This window comes from Athene cunicularia (assembly GCF_003259725.1).
Source record: "Athene cunicularia isolate RWA chromosome 7 unlocalized genomic scaffold, athCun1 chr7_part1, whole genome shotgun sequence".
Classification (NCBI taxonomy): domain Eukaryota; kingdom Metazoa; phylum Chordata; class Aves; order Strigiformes; family Strigidae; genus Athene; species Athene cunicularia.
In genome coordinates this window covers 17,526,558-17,550,977 of record NW_020799107.1, presented here as the reverse complement: position 1 = coordinate 17,550,977, position 24,420 = coordinate 17,526,558, and the positions used below count along the sequence as shown (strand labels likewise).

At 36.3% G+C, this 24,420-nt stretch overlaps 1 protein-coding gene across 8 annotated transcripts in view; it reads right to left on the bottom strand.

Annotated features, from left to right (window-relative positions):
• The window catches only part of SCN1A (sodium voltage-gated channel alpha subunit 1), a 100,899-nt gene that overhangs the window by 72,657 nt on the left and 3,822 nt on the right, over positions 1 to 24,420 (bottom strand). For 5 of the 8 annotated variants that reach the window (XM_026852637.1, XM_026852642.1, XM_026852644.1 and 2 more), the window contains exon 2: positions 19,869 to 19,948. The exons of 2 other annotated variants lie outside the window; for them this stretch is intronic. The gene's annotated coding sequence lies outside the window, so the exon portion shown is untranslated. Of the gene's footprint in view, positions 1 to 19,868; positions 19,949 to 20,662; positions 20,771 to 24,420 lie in introns of those variants that run through there. One more of the 8 variants, XM_026852640.1, reaches the window with a different exon arrangement.

The window sequence follows — 24,420 nt, the reverse complement described above, 5'->3', positions numbered from 1 at the left end:
AAAAAGGGACAGGTTTGAACAATAGGATTATTTCCTAACCTGATAAGCATCTGGTTTACTGTTAGCTTTCATGTTCTTCATGCATTCATAACAAACAGTGACAAGAGTTTCTGAAGATCTTGGTCAGGAGGACCTTAGCATACATGTAGAACTACAGTACTGCAAATACCTAGAAAGCTAATTTCTTGATTGTAACATGCTTTAATGTTTGATCTTCTGTGACAACACCCATGAATTAAAATTTAGCTTCTATTTTCCACGGAGTATACTGAGATGGTGAAGTTCCATTGGACCCTATGTGCTAGAAATATAGGAATTTGATTGCAACAGACCAGATCCAAAAAATGCTTGTGGTGCAACAGGTCTGATTCAGCTTTATACTTTCACCTACACAAACACCTATATAAAGCCTTCTATGATCACCTTTATATCCAAATGCTGAAATCAAACCTGACCTCTAAAACTTTTTCCTGCCTCTCCCTCCAGCCTTCAGGTGCCAAAATTCTCAGCAATGTGACTTTTAATATTAACCAGCATTTAATTTTACTAAATTGGCATAGCAATATGATTAACTTTAAAAAACTATAGCTTCTCAGACTTACCAGACAGCAATGTACCATGTGTCATGTTCTCTAGAACACACTATGTAGATGTTCAGTTTCTTCTTATGGTTAACACTGCAGGTGCTGAGCAGTGTGAATGTTTCTATGTACAGATACAGTGAATAGACCCGAATGGTATTTCTGCTCTTCTGTTGGTCTAGTCATAGCACACATGGATAAACATGTGATAGTCACAGACTAGAGGGTATGCTCTACAGAATAACTGGAGAATAATTTATGTTCTTTACTTCTGTAGGTAAAACTTTGCATATATTGGAAGTAGTGGTGAATTAATACTTACGCCTTCCCCACCCCATATTTTTTTTTGTATTCTTGAATTCCTCAATTTAGTGAAAGGTTATTGAGACTAGATTTATACACTGCTACATGAGATAGTGCAACACTGGTTTGCTGATTGTGAATTTGTGTCCAAGATGAAGTGGAAAGATGAGTACAAAAAGGAATGCACATGAATTTTTCAACAAATACATTGCACATTCTTTTGCATTACTACTTGCAGAATGACTTACAGAACTCTTCATTATATACCTCACAAAATATGATTTCTTACACTTGGTGATAAGTCATCTCTCACCACTAATAGAAAATAAAAATGACACTAAACCAAATCAAATATTAAGAAATTAGCAAATGATACAGGGCTGTTTTCACTGCCTGGTTAATCGCCCTTTGAATTTCAGGAAGGCACCCATAAACGTCTGTACAGATTGCTGCTTCCTTGTACATTCCAGCCCTGTGAAACTGATTGCTAAGGGAAAACTCAGGCAAGAGAATTCTGAGTAAGCAGAATCTAATCTTTCCCCTTCACTTTGCCCTTGCCCTGTGACACACATTCTGGTTTTGCTTTGGCATAAACTAACAAATCAGCTCTATTAAGAATCGTGCATCCTACTATGGTTTTGAAAAAAACATCACAGTGGTAAACAGTAGCATTAATATTTTGAAGTGCTCCAGATGCAATTATGTAACATTGGTCATTTCATTTTTATAAAGAGACTAACTAGGTATTAGTGAAGCGATCAATGATATGCCCAGGAAACAACCTGGCTAATTCAAGGACCAACTAACAGACCACAGCTACTACAAATAAAGCAGTGAATCTACATGGAAACTCACAGTACCCAAATCTCTATGTTATATTACTTCTCATTGTTTACTGACACAGTTTCTGATTATTTTTTAGTTATCAACTACTCATTATGATTCTTGACTTCAGAACACATAATAAATATAAATTACTTTCCTCAAAGTGTGGATTTGTGGGAGGGGAGGAAGGAAGGTATGGCCAACTGTGGCGGTTTTGTATGTGAGGCCTTAGTTAAGGAGAAACCCCTATTCCTTTCTTCACAGAACCAAGTTTGTATCAGGCCTGTTTATTTTAGGGCTGCTACAGGTAGCAAAGGTAGGTAGGATATCCAAAGCAACACATGTGGCAGAAGGACAGAAATCAGATTAGAATATTGGGACTATGCAACTTTTATGACTCCCTGTAGCTCTTACATAAAATTAAATTTAATTCTCATGGACAGCTTTGTAAGGGAAGCATGAATATTACCAGACTGATAATAGGATTCTCTCATATCCTTTTTTACTCATCTTCTTTATGTTTCCTCTCAGCATTGATAATGTAGATCTGGGCACAAAGACTTGTTTGCCTTAGATTACTTGGGCATGGCTAAATATATTTACTTAATGCATATTAATTTTAAATAAAGGCTAGGTACATTAATACTGCAGACATCATAATAGGGTGCGTACATATCTACTGAGCTATAAATTAATTATCTGACATATCGGAAGCAATCAAATAGTATATACTAGCTCAAGTCAAAGTCTATGCTTTGCAGCTAGATATTTCCATTACCCAACCTGATACACAGCAAGGTTATTGGCACAGGGAGTCATAAAAGGGAATCATGAGCAGAGATGATAACTATTTAGTTTGCAAACAACCATGGGTAGATGTGTGATTTAAGAAGGCAGTTTAGTGCCCCAGTCTAGGTTGCCCAACAGCCAGAACAGACAAAGATAGGAAATATAGCTAATGTCTATGATAAACACACTGTTTTATAATTGCTTAGCTTACACCTCATTACATGAGAATCTGTGCTAAACTGCCTCATCAGCTCCAGGGAATTCAAAGCCACATTTTCCATCAATCAGCAAAACTCTTACGCTACCACGGGCAACAGACCATCTGATCTCTTCTTTGCAGTGCTCTGCCATCACTATGCAGTAATGAAATCAAGATTAATGGGATAGAAAGCAAGCCCATAAGAAAACATGAACTTGGCATTTTAATAGTAAGTTTTCCTTTAGGAAGGCAATCATGGCTTCTGATCCCTACTCCAAAAGCTATTTCTCTGTTATATCTAATAAATTCACTTGAGAAGAGTTAGTTGAAAATTGCCAGAGGTGTATTCATAGCTGAGAATAAAAAATTTAGGAATACCCATAGGAAAAGAGGATTGATTTCTAGTTTTCACTCACAATTAATTTGTTGAATTCAGGAAGAAATTACAAGCCTCAGTTTTGAAAAACAAAACAAACTAGAACAAGCCAGCCTTCCCCAAACAAAGTAACTAACCAAGCAAAACTGCCATGCTGAGAAAACAAGAATGCTTCATGCGAGCCATTTGTACTAGGAACTGTTGTCTGCTGCAGTCAGAGCAGAATTCTGCATAGCTGCAGCCTTTTTCCCCCCACAATACCTAGCATTCTCAGCCCTATTCTTATTTTTTGATTAGAGGAAATCAGAAAACCAAATGATGTGGCCACAGCACATTATTCATCACTGTTAGTTATACATACGTATGAATTGTTGAGATTGCTATTCTCATTACATTTAAAAATTTAACTAATGTATCTTTAAATCAAAATATAGCTACTAGACTTTGCTTTAGATTAAAAATAAATAGCTTGCTTCTGCTTACTGCTTTGCTAGTTTAATTCCATTAACTGCAATGAAGTCACTTCTGTTTTAGAAAGCTGAAAAAACAAAATTAGTTATGCAGTTCCATAGAAAGAAAAAAATATTTTAATGGGACAAGTCACAATGCATCTGCATTACTACTCTATCTGAGCAAATACATTTAATAGATTAGAACTACTGGACGGCTACCAAGCTGAATTAATTCCATGCTTACTGTATTCCTGCAGTGCATCTTGTGCAGCAGATGACTGCAGTACAGAGTAGCAATCTTTCTTTCATTTGATCAGAGCAGGGACCCCTTCTATTGGCAATCTACACCACTAAGTCAGGTTTATTAAGCAGTGTCTGAAACATCTGTTTCCATTTATCTTAGCAAACATAATAGCACCTTCCTTCAGTCCAAAAAATAAACAAAGCAATATGGGCTATGCAGTGTAAATTATCTAATGCTACTGATTTGTTTTACATTAGGGTAAAATAGAATTTAAGACAAGATTTAAGTTCTGGTTTTGGCATATTGCCACACTGCGAAAACAAGAAATAAAAGATGGTAGAAAACAGATCGCTCCACACCCTGGAATGATGTCAAAACTGCAGAACTAACCACCCCCAAAACATATCCATGCTCAAAAAGTTACTAAGTTATGACCTTTGTGGGTTGCTTAACCCCATTAACAGCATTCTGGTACTTGCTATCTCAAATGGACAGTGGAAGGGCCAGAAGCCTTAAAGACATATTAATGAAAGTATTTACATTTTCAGAACTTTCTGACAGTTATGTGTGTATTTTTCTTGCAAACAGAACATCAAGCACTGATTTCACTCTTGAGGCTCCCCTGGGTCAAGGAAGCAGATGTGGAGACAACAGGAACATAATTAACACAGAAGATAATGGGAAAATCAACTGTAATTAAGGAAACCAAAAGACTTTCTGGTTTGGAAGCAAAATGATGGGACTGGTATGAAGTGATAAAAAACCCCAAACTGTAGAAACTTGTAAATAATTTTTATACTGCACAGGAAATCCAGACACCACATGAAAGGTAAAAGAAGAGACGAGTTTCAGCTTTTGCCAATTAAATATTAGAAAGAAGTTTTGATATTTCATCCCCTTGCTTTCACTCGCTGTGCACTCATGGCCGTGCATGATGCAGGGAGGAGGCAGTAACAGCCTCCACTGCCCCGTTTTAGAAGCAGGCTATTATATATTGTCAGTGCAGTGCAGCACCCAAAGTGATGGATCCATCTCACAAATTGTCTTTGAAAGGAGGGAATGCTCAAGGAATGGAAGATGCCCAAACCACAAACCAACCCTGCAGCCTAGGAAGTGCTGTTGCCACTGCATGACTTCTGTATAGCTCCTCCTATGTTCATCATCCCCTTCTGCAGCCGTCAGCTTGTCTTAGGTTTTAGGAATTGTAAAAATCACATGGGCTACATGTGAATCAAGGGTTTGTCAAAATAATTTGTATGCTATATGCCATCATGTAAGATGTAATACATGCCTGTAAACACATGGCATTTTTATTGCTGTTTATGTGGGCAAGGCAATATATCCTCTTTTACTGGACATTACTGATCCTGCTAGGGCAACACATCTACAGTTCTCCCCTCATGTCTCTCTGAAGTTTTGTGATTCTGAACTCACAAATGAGCAACCATTTTTAAGAACAGTAAGAGGATTCTGCTATTTCTTAGTAGGCCGCTTCCAACATTAATGTTGCTAATAGTATGTAAGAAATGGCTTATTACTATGAGATTAACAATTTCTCTTTACAGTAGCATAATTAGTATCTGTTCTTGCAGATACAACTTTATTTAACTTCAAAAACTACGTTATATATACAGATGGCTCTCAAAATATCTCACAATGAATAAAAAAAGTCACATCACTGCTGTAAAGAAACTTCTTCCAAAACACATGGCCTGGTCAAAAATAAACAATTAAACAACTCTCACCTATTTCTTGATTAGTTTTGAAGTGATTTTCAACAAAGCCTGAATTAACGATATTAGTCCAATGCAATTTTGCAAAGTTGTCAGGAAGTGGATATTCATGAGGCCACCATGTCTGTCTTGTGTCCAGGCATGGCTATAAATGACAGTAGTCTTGAGACCTGAAAGTGCTCAAGCCCCGGCACCTTGTGCCCTAGACATAGTATAGTTGCACAGTTAAGTTACTCTATTGACAATTAGATAAAGCAATTTTCACTAACATTCATGAATTATGGCTGCTAGTACTCAGGCAAGCACATTAGAACTCGTTTCTGTATCTCTGTGTTTTGCAGTTGAGGTGATGTACTCCCTGTAGGTTACACATTGCCTTGTTAGGTCTCTCGGGCGTATGTCCTAGGCAAAGCCTACCTTTCTTACAAATGCCACCTACGGTTCAGCAGCCTTCCTAAAATCCCAGCACCAGTGCATATTCCCACACTCATTGTGTCTTAGATTCATCCCAAAGCTTCATACTTCTGACACTGGTTTGCAGTTCACCACTTAGAAAAGCAGCAGCTGAGTCATGTCATTCAGAAAATCACCATTTGAAGCAAGTGACACAGAGACGTTGCAGAAGTCCTTGATATAGTTATGCTTTACGAACAGAGAAAAAGAGATAAAACCAAAAATAAAAATACTAAAACACTCCTCCATTATGACTTCTCTGAATTTCCTAGTAACTCTTAGCTTCATCTTTGAGGTCTGGTCTGAGTCATTTAAACTTTCTCACAATGGTCAAAGAGATTTTCTCAAAAATGGTCAAAGAGAATCTCTTGCTTCTACTACTCCCAGCTCGTGCATCAGGAGACCCCCTGATCATCCCCATCAGCCCATCAAAATCCATCCACTGATTTGCTGTTTATTTGTCATCCCACTTACCAGAATAAGTTTTCTTGGTCAGCTCCCATTTACAAACATGCCAACTATAATCCTGTGATTAAATATCAATCATTTTACTGAAGTGATGCTAAAACTAAGGCTAAAGGTCAGATTTACTTTCTACTTGCACTGTTACCCTGTGGAGCAGCCTGAAAGCTGGCTGTGGGGTGACCCAGCTGGCAAGTCCACAGAAAGAATTACTAAAAATGAGTTAAATCCAGATGACACTAAAAGGTGTATTGACGTCCTGTGTGGACGTGTCACAGGCATAGTTACCTGTCCCATCCATCCATATCTGCCCTTGCCATATTCCACACAGCTGATGCCAGGCAGAAGATTTCTACAGATTTGGAAAAAAACTGAATCGAGATCAATAGTCTTGGTGAGCACCAGTGTCCACCTAGTTTCACACAAATATTTCAGAACTTATAAGAGCTTTTTGTGCAGACATGAACATGTTAGAGCAGAAAGCATGAATTAAAACATAATATTGGTAATTATAAGGGTTTAGGCATAAAAAGAAGGATGTATCTCAGAATAATAAACTGTAATGCATAATTCTGAATGATCACAATTGTATTTAAGAGATCCAGCTGAACTGGGCTTTGCATATTAAAGATTTCCCACTCATTTATCAAAATTTATATCAGCATCTTTTTTATTCTCATTTATTTCCTCTAATATTTAGCTTATTTTGACATTTAAAAAAGGTTCTGCATGATACTCATGGTATTTTCAGTTGTATAAAGGGGAAAAAATTATTGAAAATTCCTAGAAGCAATGAAATAGTTTTTGCTATTAAATGGTTAACCAAAAGCAGCAGCAACAGCATCTGCTGCCTCTGCCACACCCTTTGAGCAATGCCTGACTGTAAAAAGCTTCAGATTTGCAAAGAAAAGCAGAGCCTGGGATCAGTATTTCTGCAGAAGCAGTGGTTTCAAAGCCACTGAATGAAGACTGTTAGCCACTCTGACTTTTATTTAAAAGCAAAGATTTCACCTTTCCTTTTTTTTTTTTTTTTTTCTTTTGAGGTGCTGGTGAGTTTCCAGTCATTTAATATTTTATATTCTAACCCTACAATAAATATTCGGGATGTTAATTTGATTTTTGAAAATGTAGGAATGTAAAAATATTATAAATAACCGGTCAAAAGCTAGAAGTGATAAAATTATAGACAGTGAAATCTAGTGGTATTGGGATTTGGGACTTTTCTGGCTTTTTTATTCCTGTGGCTGGTCAAGAAAAAAAATTAGGCAAATGTGTTTCTTTAAAATAAATAAGAATAAGTTATATGCGGAGACTAATTTTTAGCGGTCTAGAACAATTAAAAATTAATGAACTTAATGCTATTAAGTGCACTGAGAAAACAGACAGATTGTATATTGCAGGTGACACCAAAGTTAGAAAATAGTAGAACTAAGGGAGTATCTCTGGATACCATCTGATATTTTAAAATAGAAAACCATTAATCAGAAATTTTTGAAATATATATACTTAAAAATAGTATAAATGATAACAAATTTTGCAGCAACAGATTCCGTCATTCAAATTTTGAGCCACTTCTGGCAGTTTCCTGAAGACCAGATCATCTACTAAAAAAGAAGCAACGCTTTATCAAATGTACTGAGCTATGTGGTTAAAAATATAATTGTAGTGCACATTTAGTGATTATTTTGCAAAGAAACCACTCTCAAACATAGGTACAGAAATGTAAAAAGAAAATATTAGGTTCCTAAAAATATTCAGTGCACATCAAACGTGCAGTTAAACTATGTTAATGACGCTAATGAAGTAATAAAAGATTTAATAATTTTAAAGGTTTCTATCTTAAATTGAAACTGATAGATTACAAGGTCTGTATTATGTGAATCTGTTTATGTGGATCCACCTGTAAGATAAGAACTCAAATAGGAAAAGCAACATGCTATAGGATGACCACAGCAAATAATGGCAGATCTGGCTAATGGCAAACCACATCTCTTTCAACCTCAGATTTTCTGATGGGGAAATAACAGTTTACCCATTTCAAATGATTTGTGATTGGTGATTAAAATACTTTCAGCTATTCTCATTCAAAACCACACATTTGTTACTTTAATGACTGAAAGTACTCTTCCATTTGTGATTAGAACTGATTATTTCTGTTTTAAATTGACATTTTTAGTGTTTTAATAAAGTGTTTTGGAATGCTTTTTCTAAATAATAATTTTTAGTTTACAGTAGTGAGTTATAATGCCTTTTGGTATTTTGACATTGGGTGTCCACAACAATATCTTAAATAGTTTGAAGATAAATGATAAGATTAGTCATTTTTGTCCCATAACTCTTAACTTACTATATTTTTCAGCCACTCAAACTATACACCCAGCTGAGAAACAATGGAGAGGGGCATTCCTCAGCATCTTGCTCTTCTTGTCTGATCAATGCATCCAAAGACAGGGTATAATTTCCTACCAGGCTCTGAGAGCTGAATAATGTTTCTGCAGGCATCATATACATTCATACATATATCATTGTATACATATATACAACCTAGATGCATTTGTATAAACAAGCTTATAGTGAGAAACCAAAGTAGGAAACTTCATTTTTCAAAACTGTTTGTCAGTGCACCTGAGAGAGGCACAACAATGGAGATAAGTGCACTCCATGAAGACAAGAATATCCAGTTATGAAAATCAAGCCTTCAGTACATGAACAATGAACATAGTCAAGAGATATCAATGCTGTGTGTAGGTCATGGCTCTAAGGAATCGAGGACATTTAAGTCTGAAGGAAACATGCACAATTAAGAAGCTTAGAAATGATCATGTTACATTGATTATGAGGCAAGGACAAATTGGGGACTTAATATTCGTAAGTGGAAATGACAGCTAAAAGAACTTAATCTGTTTTTGAGGAAAAGCCTATAAAAAGTATACTGAAGAATTTTCCGGGCCTTGCAATTTTGAGTAGGAGTTGGTTTTTATGCCTCTATATATAGTTTCCCTCATTTGTTACACTTAAAAAATGCTTAGTATTCTCTATGATTTAAAATTGCATCAGGATGTATGCTTGTAATGTAACAGATAAACTCTTGATCCTGTTGAAGCTGTTCTCAAAACATGCTATTGACTTCATTCATGCACGTAAGTTTTGTTAACTAATGGATATATTTGATTTACATCTTGAAGAATAATTTTGATTTGTGCTAGGTAAAAATGTAATTTCAACTCAAACTCTTTTGTTTTAGAGGCACGTTAAACTGGAGGAACACTTCCCTTTATTTTTCTTTTACACACTGAGATTTTACCAGCTGACTTTCTTATATGCTGTAAAGATGTAGTTTCTTTTTCTGAACACATTTGATATTTCATTGCTGTGGAACTAATGCATAAAATGAGTGATATATCTGTATTAATAAATGTACTAATGCAAATAATGTAAATATACATATATTATCCATCATTCAATAGTTACTTACTAAAAATTTTGTAGAGTGTTTATAAATTCATTGTGATGGAGGTCTTCTTTTGTCACAGTGCAAATTATTTCTCATACTTTAAGTTGTGGGATGGTAAAATGCTTTTTACATTATGACATGTAATGTCATACAACATATAGTGTCATTGGAAATTGCTGTAAAACAGCAATTCTCAAAGTAGGAAAGATTGAGGATGGGGGCAGAGATTTAGGCTGGGGAAAGTAATAAAAAAAAAAAGGTATGAAAATTTCATCAAAATATTTGATCTCCTCTCCTCTCTTCTTACTTTTCATTCTCACATTTTTCATCCTCCATGAAAACTTTTTACCTTTCTGGCAAGCCCATGGAGCACTTGAACTTAACATTGTCCTTAAGTAAACAGGTGCTAGGGAGCGAGATGCAAGCGTCCTCCCTCTCTCCATGACTGCTCCATCCTTTCCAGGCAGCTGGGCTTGCTGGAAGCTGAGTGCTTACATGGGGAGTTTTTTGGACTCAATAGCATCAGGGCTGCGTTTTCAGGTGTATGGTTGTGAAGTTAGGCTTTCTGCTGGGCTCTGTGATGAGGGAGGTCTTGGTGAACTACAGGTTGACCACAGAAGCTTGGAGCAATCCAGCAAGTGTGGAAAGCTGAATGTATCCAAAATATTCCAAACCCAAAAAAGGTCAAGATCAAAACTGTTACCACTGTAAAAGACAGTTACGAACAGGTGAGTGTAGAGCAAGAGGCATTTTTTTTTTTTTTTTAGTGAGAACACAACGATCTGATACATAACAGATGGCCAAAGCATAAGACTGTGAATAGATACCTTACACAGCCTGTCCCCTTAGTCACTATGTCCCCTAAGAAGAAAGGATCTCAGTGAAAATGTATATTACAGTACCAAGTCTTAAAATGTCTGTTTTGAAAGATAAGCACAAAAATTTTTCAGCAGCAATATGAACTTTTAAGATTCTGTTTAATTTTACTACCAATTTTTCTCAGGCTATATCTGTACTATATTTGACAGCGTGCAGCCAAAACTGCATTCTGTCACAAGCTGCTCCTCAGGCAATATGAACCTGTCCATGCTGCCTTTTGCAGGAAGTCCTTCTGGACTTGGGGGGCAGCTTGCTTCCAAATTTCCAAGTTTATAACAGCAAACTTGATCTTTTCTAGGAAGAGGTCTTTCTTGAGTTACTTTTGGTTTTATACCCTGAACAGCAGACAGCCAAGATGTGTTCACACTGCAGGTAAATGCGTTTACACACCTTTGAATATTATCTTTTCAGAATAGCATCAGAGCTGTTCAAACCATGTGGGCCCTGCTGAAAGCAGGCAGAATGGATGACTGTAGCTATTTTGGTCTCCAATCTCCCTTCAGAAAATCCTATTTATTCTATACACAGTTCAACTGACCCAACTTTTAATTATTTCAGACTTTCTTCCACTGTCATTGCTGGTGTAAGTGTTTTCGATTTCTAGGTAGAGTTATTCATCCCAGTCTATGAGGGCTTAACACAGCAGTTTGGCACATGAAATGCCAGCAACCAAGCCCAAGGGCTGCTGAGGTTGGTGGTGCCTGTGCTACTCGTAGTCATGATAAATCTGACTCTTACATGTGTCAAATGTCTTCATCTAAGTTTTGGAGCCAGAATATGTCTAAATCTTACTATACTTTCCCCCTCCCCAGGCATATCTAACAGTCCTTGTAGCCATCCACAAGGTTAGTACTGTTGAACTGTCTTCTATCATGCTTACAAAGAAACAAGAAAGTTTCTTTGGCCTTATCAGACAAAACCTGCCCATATCCAGGGTGATTTTCTAACTAGTTCCTTAAGCTATTTTATCCTGCTGTATAAATGCTCAGAATATAGATGACTGCTTCCTCTCAGAGGGTCTTTGCAGCCTTTCTTCATTCCCTCAATTTCCATTTTTTAGCTGTTCAACTTTACAGTGTACATCAACATCGTGCTTTCGAAGAAGATTCATAGTCACAGTTAGGAGACACATATATCTGCAAAACTTCCTCAATATTCTCCTTTTAACCTTTTTCAAGATACCTTTCAAAACACTTCAGTGGTCACACTGTTCAGCTACCAAAACCTTCATTCTCTCTGTGCCATCTGAGCATTTTTCCTATACTTAGAATGTAAGCCAGCTGAAGCAGTGATTCTCTTTCTTTGAACAGCACATAGAGACTGTGGTCATAGATTCCATACATGAACACCTGCCTATTATACGCATTCAGAAACATCTATATGCATGCAAGGCAACAGGTAATATTGGACACGAACAAAATAGAACAATTTGTGGGTAAGAATCTGGAATTTAAGAGGTGTTAAAGTTCAAGATTCTGTACTTTTGAGGAGTAGTATGAAGGAATATTCTCAGAACTACAGCCAGACAGAACCAGAATGCAGAAACTTTTTAGGAACAAAGATCCTGAAACTTCCAGGAGTAAAACTATGCCCTACAACAGTGCAATACGGTATTTTAACTGAGATAACACATCAATGTCTCTCTCTCTCAAAAAGAAAAAAAACTTCCTTTTTACTGTCCCCAAAGCAGTTAATAATTACTGTTTCAGGAAAGGCACCTGAATTAGAAGCACTACACAGAGAAAAACAGACCTGCAGACCTCTAAAGAGAAGTGAAAATTACTTACTGTGTGGACTTCAGAATAATGCTAATCACAATTTCACTACCCACAGCCATTATTTAGCCATCTTCACAATCTTTTCTCACATGAAATAGAGCAAATGGCTCATATTTCATATCTGATATATATCTGAACAGAGAGCTAAAGGCATAAGCCATCCTTTTACAAAGTGCTAAGCAATCAGGAATTCACACAAAATTCAATATGAAATTCTTGTCACTGTTTTGAGACACTACATTTTTTGCCTAAGCACCCAAATACAGATTTAAATACATAAGCTTAGACCTATTTTCTGAAATTTCCGCCTTATATCATGGTCATTCTTACTTTAATCACAGAAGGAAAAAAACCTATTGCCAAAACTGACAAGTTTCCTGCATTTCAGAATCCTACAAACCATATAACCCTGAGAAACTGTCACTGCCGAGACATCCATTGAAATATTATGTGCAAAGATCTCAATGAAAAAGGGAGGGAAAGTTTTGAATAAACCACTGTTATTACTATTAGACATTTAAATAGTACCTAATGTACTGAAGACAGATCTGGTATGGAATAGAGAAATAACTTTTAAAAATAAAATTGAATGCTTACTACTCCCCTGCAGTTTTAAAAAATAATTGATTCATATTTCCCCAGCTTTTTTGTTTTGTTTTGTTTTTTCTGTTTCCTTTTTTCTTTTTCCCCAAAAACCTCAATGCTAGCTATTGTCTAGGAATTAGGCATGCAGACATAAGGAAGCAGGTACTGTATCTGCTGCTGTGCTTTCTCTTGCTAGCATGTCCTGTAATTTATCATTCTCTACACTTGAGCAGTATGCATTTTTGTTTCTCCCATCAGAGCCATTAAATATTATTTAGTGCTGGTTCAGGATTAGTCTGAACTAACACTTGATGTATAGAAACCTGTCTTGAGGAGAAAGTAGAGGGCAAATCTGAGGTCGATGCCCACAGGTGACAGACTCACAGCCAGGTAGCATTGTAACCTAGAGTCAAAACTGCCAGACGTGCTGTCTAAAAGGTACAAGAATTTCTTTTACCAGGCTATGTAAAATTGTTATTTGAATAAAAGTAACCTTCAGCTGGAATTCTACTTAAAAAGGTACTCAAAGTAATTAAGCTTTTTTTTTTTTTGTAATCTCATTGCAGATGTATATCAACAAAGCTGTAAACTTCTGTCTACTGTATGTCCCACTCATGAAAGATGACGTTTTCACTTCAGAGCAAGTACAGTTCTCATACCTGGTGATGCAAAAATGTGTCTACATTAGCATTTCCAAATGCTATATTTCTATTATTAGAAATATTTTATAATTTTATATATTCTAACATGTAAATTTCTATTATATTTCTATTTATAGTCTCTTTTTTTTTTTTGTATTTTAGTGCATAATAGGCTAGTGACACACCACTCTGCACTCCCGGGATGTGGTTTTGTATTAACAAATCATAGACTCATAGGCTGGCTGAGGTGGAAAGGCACCTCTGGAGATCAGTCTTTGTATTAAAAAAAGATATTTTGCAAAATTTTCTCACATATTTCTAGCCCAGGTGGGTGTAAATTCTGCTTCTATAAAATGATACAGGCAGTTTTATATCTGTCCTTTAAAAAGCAGACAGCAAAACAGACAGAAACATCCTGAAATAACACCTGGCAAGCTTTCCACACCTAGGTGTCTCAGGAAATAGTTTTACAACAGTGCTATGGAGTAAAGTACACTATTTTGCATCAGATTTTAAATATATTTGTTAGATCTTCCTTTCACAGACCCTACATATATGTCTTACCCATCATTTGTTAAACAAAATCAATTTAGTCTGCCGTTAAATAGGAATGTATTTTTAATGATTCATGTACGCTAGTTTTCATGTAAGTATTCAGAACTATTGCAAAGAAAAAAAGCAAGATATTGTTTGAATTAAGTCCAGTTTGGCATTTGATTTAGCAAGATACTTTCTAAATTGGTCTTGAATTTCTTGTAAGTATTGGTTAAGAATCTTCTACACTACAATTTAATTTTTTTTAATTAGTATTACAGTTAAACAATGTAACTGAAGAAGTCTTCCTCCATAACATTGACCTTCATGGAAGAAAATGAAGCTGTATGTTTCAATTTTTTTTTCTCTGATTATAAACTGTTGTGAAAGAACACCCAAGGCAGTATCATGTTGTTTGCTTTGTAATTGTTAATTCAGAAGTTAAAATAGTTTATATTTACTCAACATGTTATTTCAGTTTGTGAATTTATCTTATTCTAAAGCTGTACTCTAAAAAAAAAAAAAATCTGCACAATAAAATGTTATTATCTCTTTCTAGATAAATATATACATGTTTAATTTTACAGATTTGTATGAATAATATTTCTTTTGTTTGGTCTGTAGCTTAGAAGCCAACGCATTAACCAATGATAAGAAATACTCCTGGATCAGGGGACACAATCACCTCTATTGTTAAAAATGTTGACACTAGTACAATTTTCCCTTGTTTTAGTTAGTAGTTTCCCAAGGAGGCTGGGGACATGACTCAAGATTTAGCTCACATCAGAAGGCATACCCTGTGGACAGGGTGCATACAGCCAACAGGTTTTTGAGGACAAGACCCTTTGCAGACACAGGGTATCTCAATGCCAGTCAAACTTGGCATAAATGGAATCAAAATAATTAAGGAAAAAATTATTGTGACACATAAATAATTTTCCTTGGAGTGCAATTTTTTGTTTCAGATATAATATTTTATTAATTCAGACTAGTAGATTTGTAATTAATGTTATTTTGAGACAATATGAAGTCCTGAAAACACAGTAAAGGTTCATCCTTTCTGGTCTATATCTCCCAGTGTGTGTATATAGAGAAACCAAGCTGAGCTGAAAGCAAAATATACTCAGACATGAGGTTTCTAGACAGCATTTGGATCACCTAGTTAATGTTAAAGAAAAAAAAAGTAAAAAAATTTTAACCCTTTTTTTTTTTTTTCCAATTAAGCATTGTTGGTGTAACTAGCATGGAGCTCTGAAGAGTTCCCTGTCTCTATCTGTCACTGCACATTTCAGGTGATATATTTAGTATTATTTAGACTTCCGTTTCAGAAAATAACTGTATCAGATTGGGTTCCTCAACTGTGAAAAATACTGAACTTTTAACATAAAATACAAAACATTGAAATGGCTCTGAAACACTCACTTTGTTTAATCAGATTTTGAAGTGTCCTATTTCTTTCCATTATCAATTTAAAAATCTTTTAAATTAAATGTATAGCATTCTCCTGAAAATAAGCAAAAATCGATCAGATATGCCAAATATCCTTTCTCTACCCCTTTTATTCACATACTCCCTATTGGTAACCAGTAAAGCCTATTTAACCTAAAAGAAACACTAAGAAATTAAATAACTTTTTAGGACATATTTTCCGTTCTTTCTAGATATATTTGAAGTGTTGCAGAATATATATACTGTAGTATAAATATTTTCAGGGGATACTTATACACTTTTAAGAAAAGCCTAATGAAGATAGCTTTTACGAGGTCTATTCTGGACTCTCTATATAATTTATGATATAATACTTTTCCTTATTTGTTGTACATCAGATATCTACTTCTTGTAGACTCAAGGAAAATTTGGGTTGGAAACAATGATCAGGAGCCACCTAGTTCATCTCCCTGCCCAAGGCAAGATCACTATACCTATTTCCTTACAGATGTTTCATCTAACCTCTTACTACAGACCTTCATGACAAATTTCATAGATTCCTTTGATACTCTATTGCAGTTCTTCACTATCCTTTCTATTAGAAAATTTCTCCCTGTATCTCATCTGGATGAGTCCATTTCTTCAGTCTTCCTGTCGCATCCACTATGGATGTAAAGAACAGAATTCATCTTCACTATTCAGCTTCTAATGATCCACCAGCCTCTTCTGTTATACTCCAGGAATCCTGCAAAGCTACTGAAAGAGCCCTGCTGAGACATTCCTAGGAGGAGCACCTATCATCTGCCCCAGAAATATCTCAGTCATTATTTCTCCTTGGCAAATAAATTCAACAATAGTTTGAAACAAAACAGTTAGACACTTTAAAGCATTAAAGAAAATAAAAGATCTCACTCTGAAGGAAACACCATTAAAGAGTGGGTAGAAAATGGAGTCCAGGGAGAGATGAGAGGATGGAAGAATTGCAGGCAAATACATCTGGAACACAGTCAAGTCATTGGCTTAAAATGCACTTAACCAAGCATTTGAAGGCTTCTTTCATTAGGAATTTTACTTCAGTTAAAAAGTACTGTAGTTGATGCTTAGTTTTGTCATCTTTGACCAATACCACTATTAAATAAAGCCTATTTGAGTCACACAAGTCTTACGTCTATTCCTTAATTTTTCTGTCTGACCTTGACAGGATTTGAGTTCTTGCTTGGTTGTGTTTTGTTTTACCAGGAGGATGTCCTTCAGTGTTTTGAATTGTATTATGAAGTCATTTTAAAAAGCCAATGCTGGAAGCAGATTAGAGAATCTGTTTAAGGAGTAGGAGAAAGATGAAAAAGATTGAGCTGCATGCCTACAAGGTACTGTAATAAATTACCAAGGTAGAGGGCAAGAGATGGGATAAAGCCTGAAAGCACAAACTGAACTGGATGTTTCTGAGACCAAATATAGAGGGTCTATGTCCTTTTAATCTCAGAGACTTGTGGAAAAAAAAGAGGAAATTAATAAAAAGAAGGATGGAAACACTTTAAAATACAGTGAGAGAAGCACTGGATACTACTGAGACAAAGCAATAGAAATTTGGATTCAGAAAAAGACATGTAATGAGAATCTCCTAGCACAAAAAGAAAGAGAGAGAATCTGGGGCTGATAAATGCAAACAGTAGATAGCATAGGGGCTGAATCAGAAATGTGTTTTTTCAAGTAATATTTAATATGGCAGGGAAGGCTGCCACCCAGAATTTTTATAAGTGCAAAATATTTTTGCACTTAAAAATATTTTTTGCACAAAAAATTATTTTTGTCAGAGCTAAATAACACATTAGAAGAGTGTGAAAGGGGGCCTGGAACCACACACACTGGTGGAAATGGAAGAGACAGAACAGATGACACAATAGTCAGCAGGAGACAGAAAGCCTAAAAGCACTGAACACTCATTATTCAGTAATACATCACAGGGATTTTCTAAATAAATATTACTAATATTGAATAAAAAGAGATCAGCACATTTTTACAGAAATTGGACTAACCCCACTACGTAAAGGGTGACAATTTCTGACTCTACATTTATCATTTAACTAATTACTTCACCTATACCAAACTTTCAGTTATTTCCATCCAACTTTTTTATGTTTTCATGGATAGGAATCTACAAAGAATAAACCTACAAGTAGAAAATGAACATTTGCCAGAACTACTGAGATTTGGGAAAAACATTTGGAGAACTTGCATGATACTCCCCATCTCCCTACAATATTATGTTCAGTCAGTAACATAAGTTGTAGCTTTTAATGGTTAAAATTTACTCAAAGGTTCTTTTTTTTTTTCTCCATTTTGGAATATTTCAGCTTTATGATTTTTTTTCTCTTTGAGCAATTTGATCTCTCAAGTGCTCTAAAACATTATGCTAAAAAAAGCCTAATGGTATCCCTTATCTAGTGTGTCTTACTGATGGCATAACGTTGTTGTTCTCAGTTTACAAGTGTGAATATATATTCAATTTTTCATTTAGTTTGTCTTCATTTGGGCATCAACAGAAAGTCTGCTGGTCAAATACAGCTCTCTTGTGGAATCCCACTGCCTCCTATATATACCAGCTGTTTTCAGTGGAGAAAAAGAAAGTAGTATATGTTCCTGTCATTGGAAGAGAATCAACAAAACCTCTTCATGATCTTTAGCCCAAAGACCCAATATGTTTTCCCAGAGATGAGTTGGAACTGGAATTCAGAAAATTAATAAAAATGAAAGAAAATACATTCATCCAGAAGAGTACACTGTTCTAAATTCACACACACACAAATTAGAGCAAGTTTTCTGCCACTTTTCAGAAGAAGTTTACAAAGAAGTACCCACCTCTCCCAATTACTGCCAGAATATTTCTCATAACCAAGAGCAGGGAAACCTTCATACTTGTTTAATAGCAGTTCTTGAATTTAAGGTAGCCAAAACCAATAGAGAAGTATCAGTAAAATACCATTTAAGGGACAAAATTCAATGCTAAGCTTTGTGGTTTTGTCCTCTAAATATATCTGCTTGTCGTTAATGTACATAACTTTACAGTAGGATTTGCATGTTGGAAGGATGTAGTATAATACGGATAGTAGCAGTGATGCCATCCTTAAAAGTCAACAGCCACCTGTCCTTTAAAGTGCTTGGTATTGGAATAGTACATTGAAGAGTCATATTCATGGACATTATGAAGGTTTTCTACTTCAAGACCACCTTCACATTAAGAATGAAATAACCTGTCATTTATTTTAGCTTCCCAGCTATCTCAGTTGTTGACCTGTACAGGTTCTGAAACTTCAAAGCAAGCTTAGGTGATAATACAACAATTTTAATGTGGATTTCAGTGATCAGTAATAAACTACCCTCAACCCTGGTATAAAGTATCATTTCAAACTGTCTATATATTTTTTCTGTAAGTCATTATAATCAGATTTTTAAAATTATTTATTTCTCATACAAGATACTTTGAAAATTGCTGTTGATTTCCTAGAATTTCCCTAGAATTTTACTGATTATACTATGCCTTATGCAATAAAAGCTGGACATCCCTTGTGGCAGGCTAAAGCTCTTACTTTCCACCCCTCTCATCATTGATACTTTCTTTAAAATAATAAACATTTTCTGTGAATACCTGGCAAAATGAGGACAGTAAGTTTAAGGCTGCCTGTCTTCAACATGCTTTCCTGTATCTAAATACTTCAGCAAATATTCAAGATCACACAAACCAGGGTCAACAGAATAAACTAACAGGGTGTTGGTCTTGGCAGTAATCATCCTGTTATTGTTCCACATTAGATTCTCAGAGTCATTTTTAGCACAGACTTTTTTTCCTTTATACTTTATATTAACACACAGGTCAAGCCTGAAAAACACAACAGAAATGTAGGTGCACTTCAAGAATGCAACACTAATATCAACCAATATATCTCAGGAATTTGACACCATAACCACAAAATAAGCATTTCTGGAATAAGTACAATTGACAGGCTTTCAGCACTGATAGAAAAACACCAATCCATTTTCAAATACTGCAGAATGAGCAACAACTTCCTCAAAGTGGGGATGAAGGGCAGATGGGTTGAACAGACAGCCCAATCCCAGGTAAATTAGTTCAGTGGGAGTCTTTTAAGCACATACCTCAGACAAGCAGCAGAGAAGAAATCCATTTTAGAAAAGATGCTGAAAGAGCTTGATGTCCACCTGCCAAATTTCTTGTGCTGTTTGAAAAAGCAAGACGGTTCAGATTATGAACCGAGTTATATCTGCAATTTAACAACCAGTCCTTATCAGTATGTAAATGAAAGTAAGAGCTTCTAGCAGTGTACCTGATCAGAAAGACTAAAGGCAGAGGGAGATAGAAAGAAAAAAAAAAAGAGGAGAGAGTCATTTCTTCCTTTGGTAAACCTCAAATATCTGGGTGAAGAATTTAGCCTTAAAGCAGAGCTTCTCCATGGGAAGGAAAACTGTACACTCCTACCATGCTAGGATTTTAACATCACTTGCTTCACCCTTAAGATGTTTTCCATGTGAAGGAACAACATGACTTCTGTTAACTTCTAAAGAGTTCAGAGGAAAAATCTTGAACAATAATTTAAACACACACACACACACACACACACCCAACACGCTGGCAAACACCCAAAAATATAAGACCAGTGAAATCCATCTTGTAACAAAATGCTGTGCTGCCAAAAAGACTGCAGCTTTGGAAACACTTTAAAAAACCACCTAAACTGGATTTTCTCCTTAATTAGAGGCTTAACAATAACTACAAAGCAAGCATTCAGAAATTATAAAAAAAAAAAAAAAAAAAAAAAAAAAAAAAAAAAAAAAAAGAAAAAAGAAAAAAGAAAGGGGGATGGGGGAGAACCCCATGCGGACAGCTCACATATATGAACTAAAGTCTAGGATTCATCATCCTGCTGGCTTACCTGATAAAACATGAATTTCAAATGCATTATGAGGAAACCAAAAATAAAAACCACAATAGATAGTGATGAAGAAATGCTTCAAATGCTAGTAAACTTGTTCAGATTCCCAGTTCCAAAAGATTACCAAGTATTTATAAATTACTGCATTCTCATTGAGGAAAAAAAAGCAAACGACCTCTGCAGTATCCTCTCTGCTTCATTCTCGGCTTCCTGTTCTGAGGTTCACTCTGTTAGTGTACCAAATACAAATCAGCAAATAGCAGCGAAAAATAAAAAAAGAAAAGAAAAAAAGGAAAAAAAAAGAAGGGGGATGGGAGGACGATAAAGAGAGACAGAGAGGAGGGTGAAGAAAAAAGGGGTGGGGGGGATACCAAGTCATCACCTTAAAGGACAGCCCCATCTACCGGTAACAGAAATGAATCGTCTGTGAAAGATTTTTTAAAAGATTTTCTGACTTAAACAAGCCTAAAAATCTACAGCCCCATTTTTCTTCAGCAAGGAACAAAGGGCAGGGGTTGTGTTGAGAAGCATATTTATTTATCCAGTGTTAAATGAGTAAAAATTTTCATTAATTTTCCATTTATTTTCTTTTAATTACTTGTCTCTGAAACATGAGAAGGAAATAGTTTGGGTAATGGTGCTCTGTTATGAGAACACCAGAAACCTTTCCAGGTCAGCCCCTGGCATGCCACAACTAAATGGTACCTGTCCTCTGTCTTGTTTTATGCCTTCCCACTGTGTAGTGGTGGTAGGTTCAACATCTTCAGTCATGGGTTCACAATCATGAAAAAAAAAATAAAAGGTTCCTGGACCAAAGTCACATGACATGTCCAACTATTGCAGACTGCATTGTCAATCACACAGCCTGGTACATCACTGCCACGTCAGATCTATACATTCCCGTGTATTCAAATGACAGCTGTGCAGCCAAATCTGGAACCTAGACAAAAAATGTTCCTTTTTAAAATTCAGACTGCCAAGTAACAGTAACTGCTAATACAACAAACTCCAGCTGCACTGGATCAGCTTCAGTTAGAGCTAAATCAGACAGCATTATGTATTTCTCATTTTGTTTTCTTGACAAAAAAAAAAAAAAGAAAAAAAGAAAACTGGAACTGGGATGGCCACCAGCAAACACTTTTGCAAACCCTGATTTCAGCCATGACAGGGGGCAGGAGGCACTATGATAGGAAAGGAAGGGGACAGTGACTATGAAGGCGAGAGATGCATGGAAGAAGGACCAAAAATAATACTGCATTTCTTTCATTCTGTAATACAATGCTGACATGTAAAGACCAAAGAAAATAAACCTATTTTTACCTGTATGTAATAAGGTTGTAATCTGTAACAGATACTTAACATGTTAACCTGTGAGTCAGTGACCCCAGGCAACTATAATGAATTTGATCCTCTACAGTCAATCCCAGTAGTGTTCTGATATTTTTTTTTATAATATTTTTACATCATGAGGTTTTGACTGCTTAAATTTTGCTTGAATCCAAGCTACGTGAAGCTGAATATCTCTACCTCCCAGTGGCAGCCTGACATGCTTGGCCCTTCACAACAAACACTTGGAATCTCTCAATATAATACCTTATTTTCAAGCATTTATCAATACAGAATGTTATGAACAATTGTTCTAACTATGAAGTCTAATCTCATAAATTTTTAAAGATTTTCTCTGCAAATAGTACAGTGATTAAAAGAACACAGCAAGAGATTTCCTAAGTATTTAGGAAATCTCCAAGTTTAATTAACAGAAAGCTTTTTTTTTTAAGCAGAATTTTTCATGACTCAGATTTCACTGGTCACACTGGTATAATCAGGTGCTCAAGTTCAGCTCCACCAGCTTACGGTGTCAGGAAAATTGATAGGGTTTGTGGTTATTTTAATAAACTCTTTGGTGGCTCCTTGAACCAGACTGCCATCAGATATGGGATTTGAGAGAGAAGACTTTATCATGACAATAGCAACTTTTTTCCAACTGATAAAGAGCTAGATCCCTTGAATTCTTATATTTTTAATGTTTTAAACATATACATTGCACCACAATTGCAGAAAACCAGAAAGGTACAGATTTCTCAATCACAGTTGCTCCAACTCTAAGATAAATGGAAAGTTACTAAATAAGTCATGGTCTCCTTTCCCTTTCCACCCAAAAAACCCCAACTTGCCTTTTGTACTGTCTCTAAACAAATAGGACACTCCTAATAGCTAGTAAAATAATTTTTAAAACCAAGCAAGTCTAGGATACTCGTTGCATTTACTTCGCAAAGATTTGACCACTTCTTCCTGCAGGTATGGTGACAACTTCTCCCATATGAGTGCCCAAGGAGCAATCATCTTAATGGGTAATGGCTGAAGCCACCATCCAACAGGCCTGAAGGAGAGCACCTCCATGCCTTGCACAGCAAGGACAGAGTGGCCAGGCAAACTTCCACTGCACCCTTAAGCTTGCAATCTTGCAGATTTCAGGTTCTGCAGACCTGATAAATTTGCATCAGAGGAAATTTGTGGTTCACTCGCCCTTGTACAAATGTTGACCAGTCCTACTCTGCTCTGCCTCAGGTATACTGTGCATATGTTTAAGAGCACTGGAGAACAGCACAGGTAAGTTTATGGCTCAAGTGCCACAAACTGCCCCCCCTAGTGATCACCGGGCACTGGGAGATTCTAGTCTTCTTCAGCACATCAAAGGATTCACCCGGAGTCCTTCTCTAGTGATCCTCTGCAGCACAGTTCCCTTTCTGAAAGGGACCTATAATTAATTTCAGTCAGAGAAAAAGAGAATGTAGTTCGTTTTGTCACTATTGTTTCAGTATTTTTGCTGCAAATATCACAGTTCTGTACAATCTAGAGAAACCTTTAAAATGTGCATTAGAAGCTTAGATGTTCAGCCATGGCAGTAAACCATGCAAGTAACAATGAAGAAGAATGTGGTCTACATACACAATGAATAGAGTGTTAAGAGCAGTATATAGACATTTTTAGTGACAGTGTCTGAGGTACGTTTTATTTATCAAAACATTAGAAAATCTCCCTTGATTCTTTTCCATATCTCTTTCTAGTGTTCTAGGAATGAATTCTGTGAATTTCAGTGGGTGTGGAAAACAGGTATTGGAGTAATTAATCTAATATATAAGTAATGAGCCATCCAAGACCCTTCATGGACAAGCAGGTGAACATGATAATCATAGAATGAGTTGGGTTGGAACGGACTAGGACCTTAAAGATCATCTAGTTTCAATGCCCCTGCCATGGGCAGAGACATGTTCTGTCCAGTATCAGACTGTTCCAGTGTCTCAACACCCTCACATTAAATTTCTTCCTTATATCTAATGTAAATCTACGCTCTTTCAGTTTAAAACTGCTTCCCCTCATCCTATCACTACACTCCCTGATAAAGAGTCCCTTCCCATCTATCCTGTAGCCCCCTTTAAGTACTGGAAGACTGCTGTAAGGTCTGTCCAGAGCCTTCTCTGTGCTGAACAACTCCAGGTGGGGTCTCACAAAGGTGGAGGAGAGGGGGAGAATCTCCTCCCTCGGCCTGCTGGTCACACTTCTCTTGATACACCCCAGGATATGTTGGCTTTGGGCTGCGAGTGCACACTGCTGGCTCATAGTCAATTTTCTATCCACTAATACCCCCAAGTCCTTCTCCTCAGAGCTGCTCTCAATCCACTCATCACCCAGCCTGTATTTGGGCTTGGGACTGCCTCAACCCATGTGCAGGTCTTTGCACTTGGCCCTGTTGAACT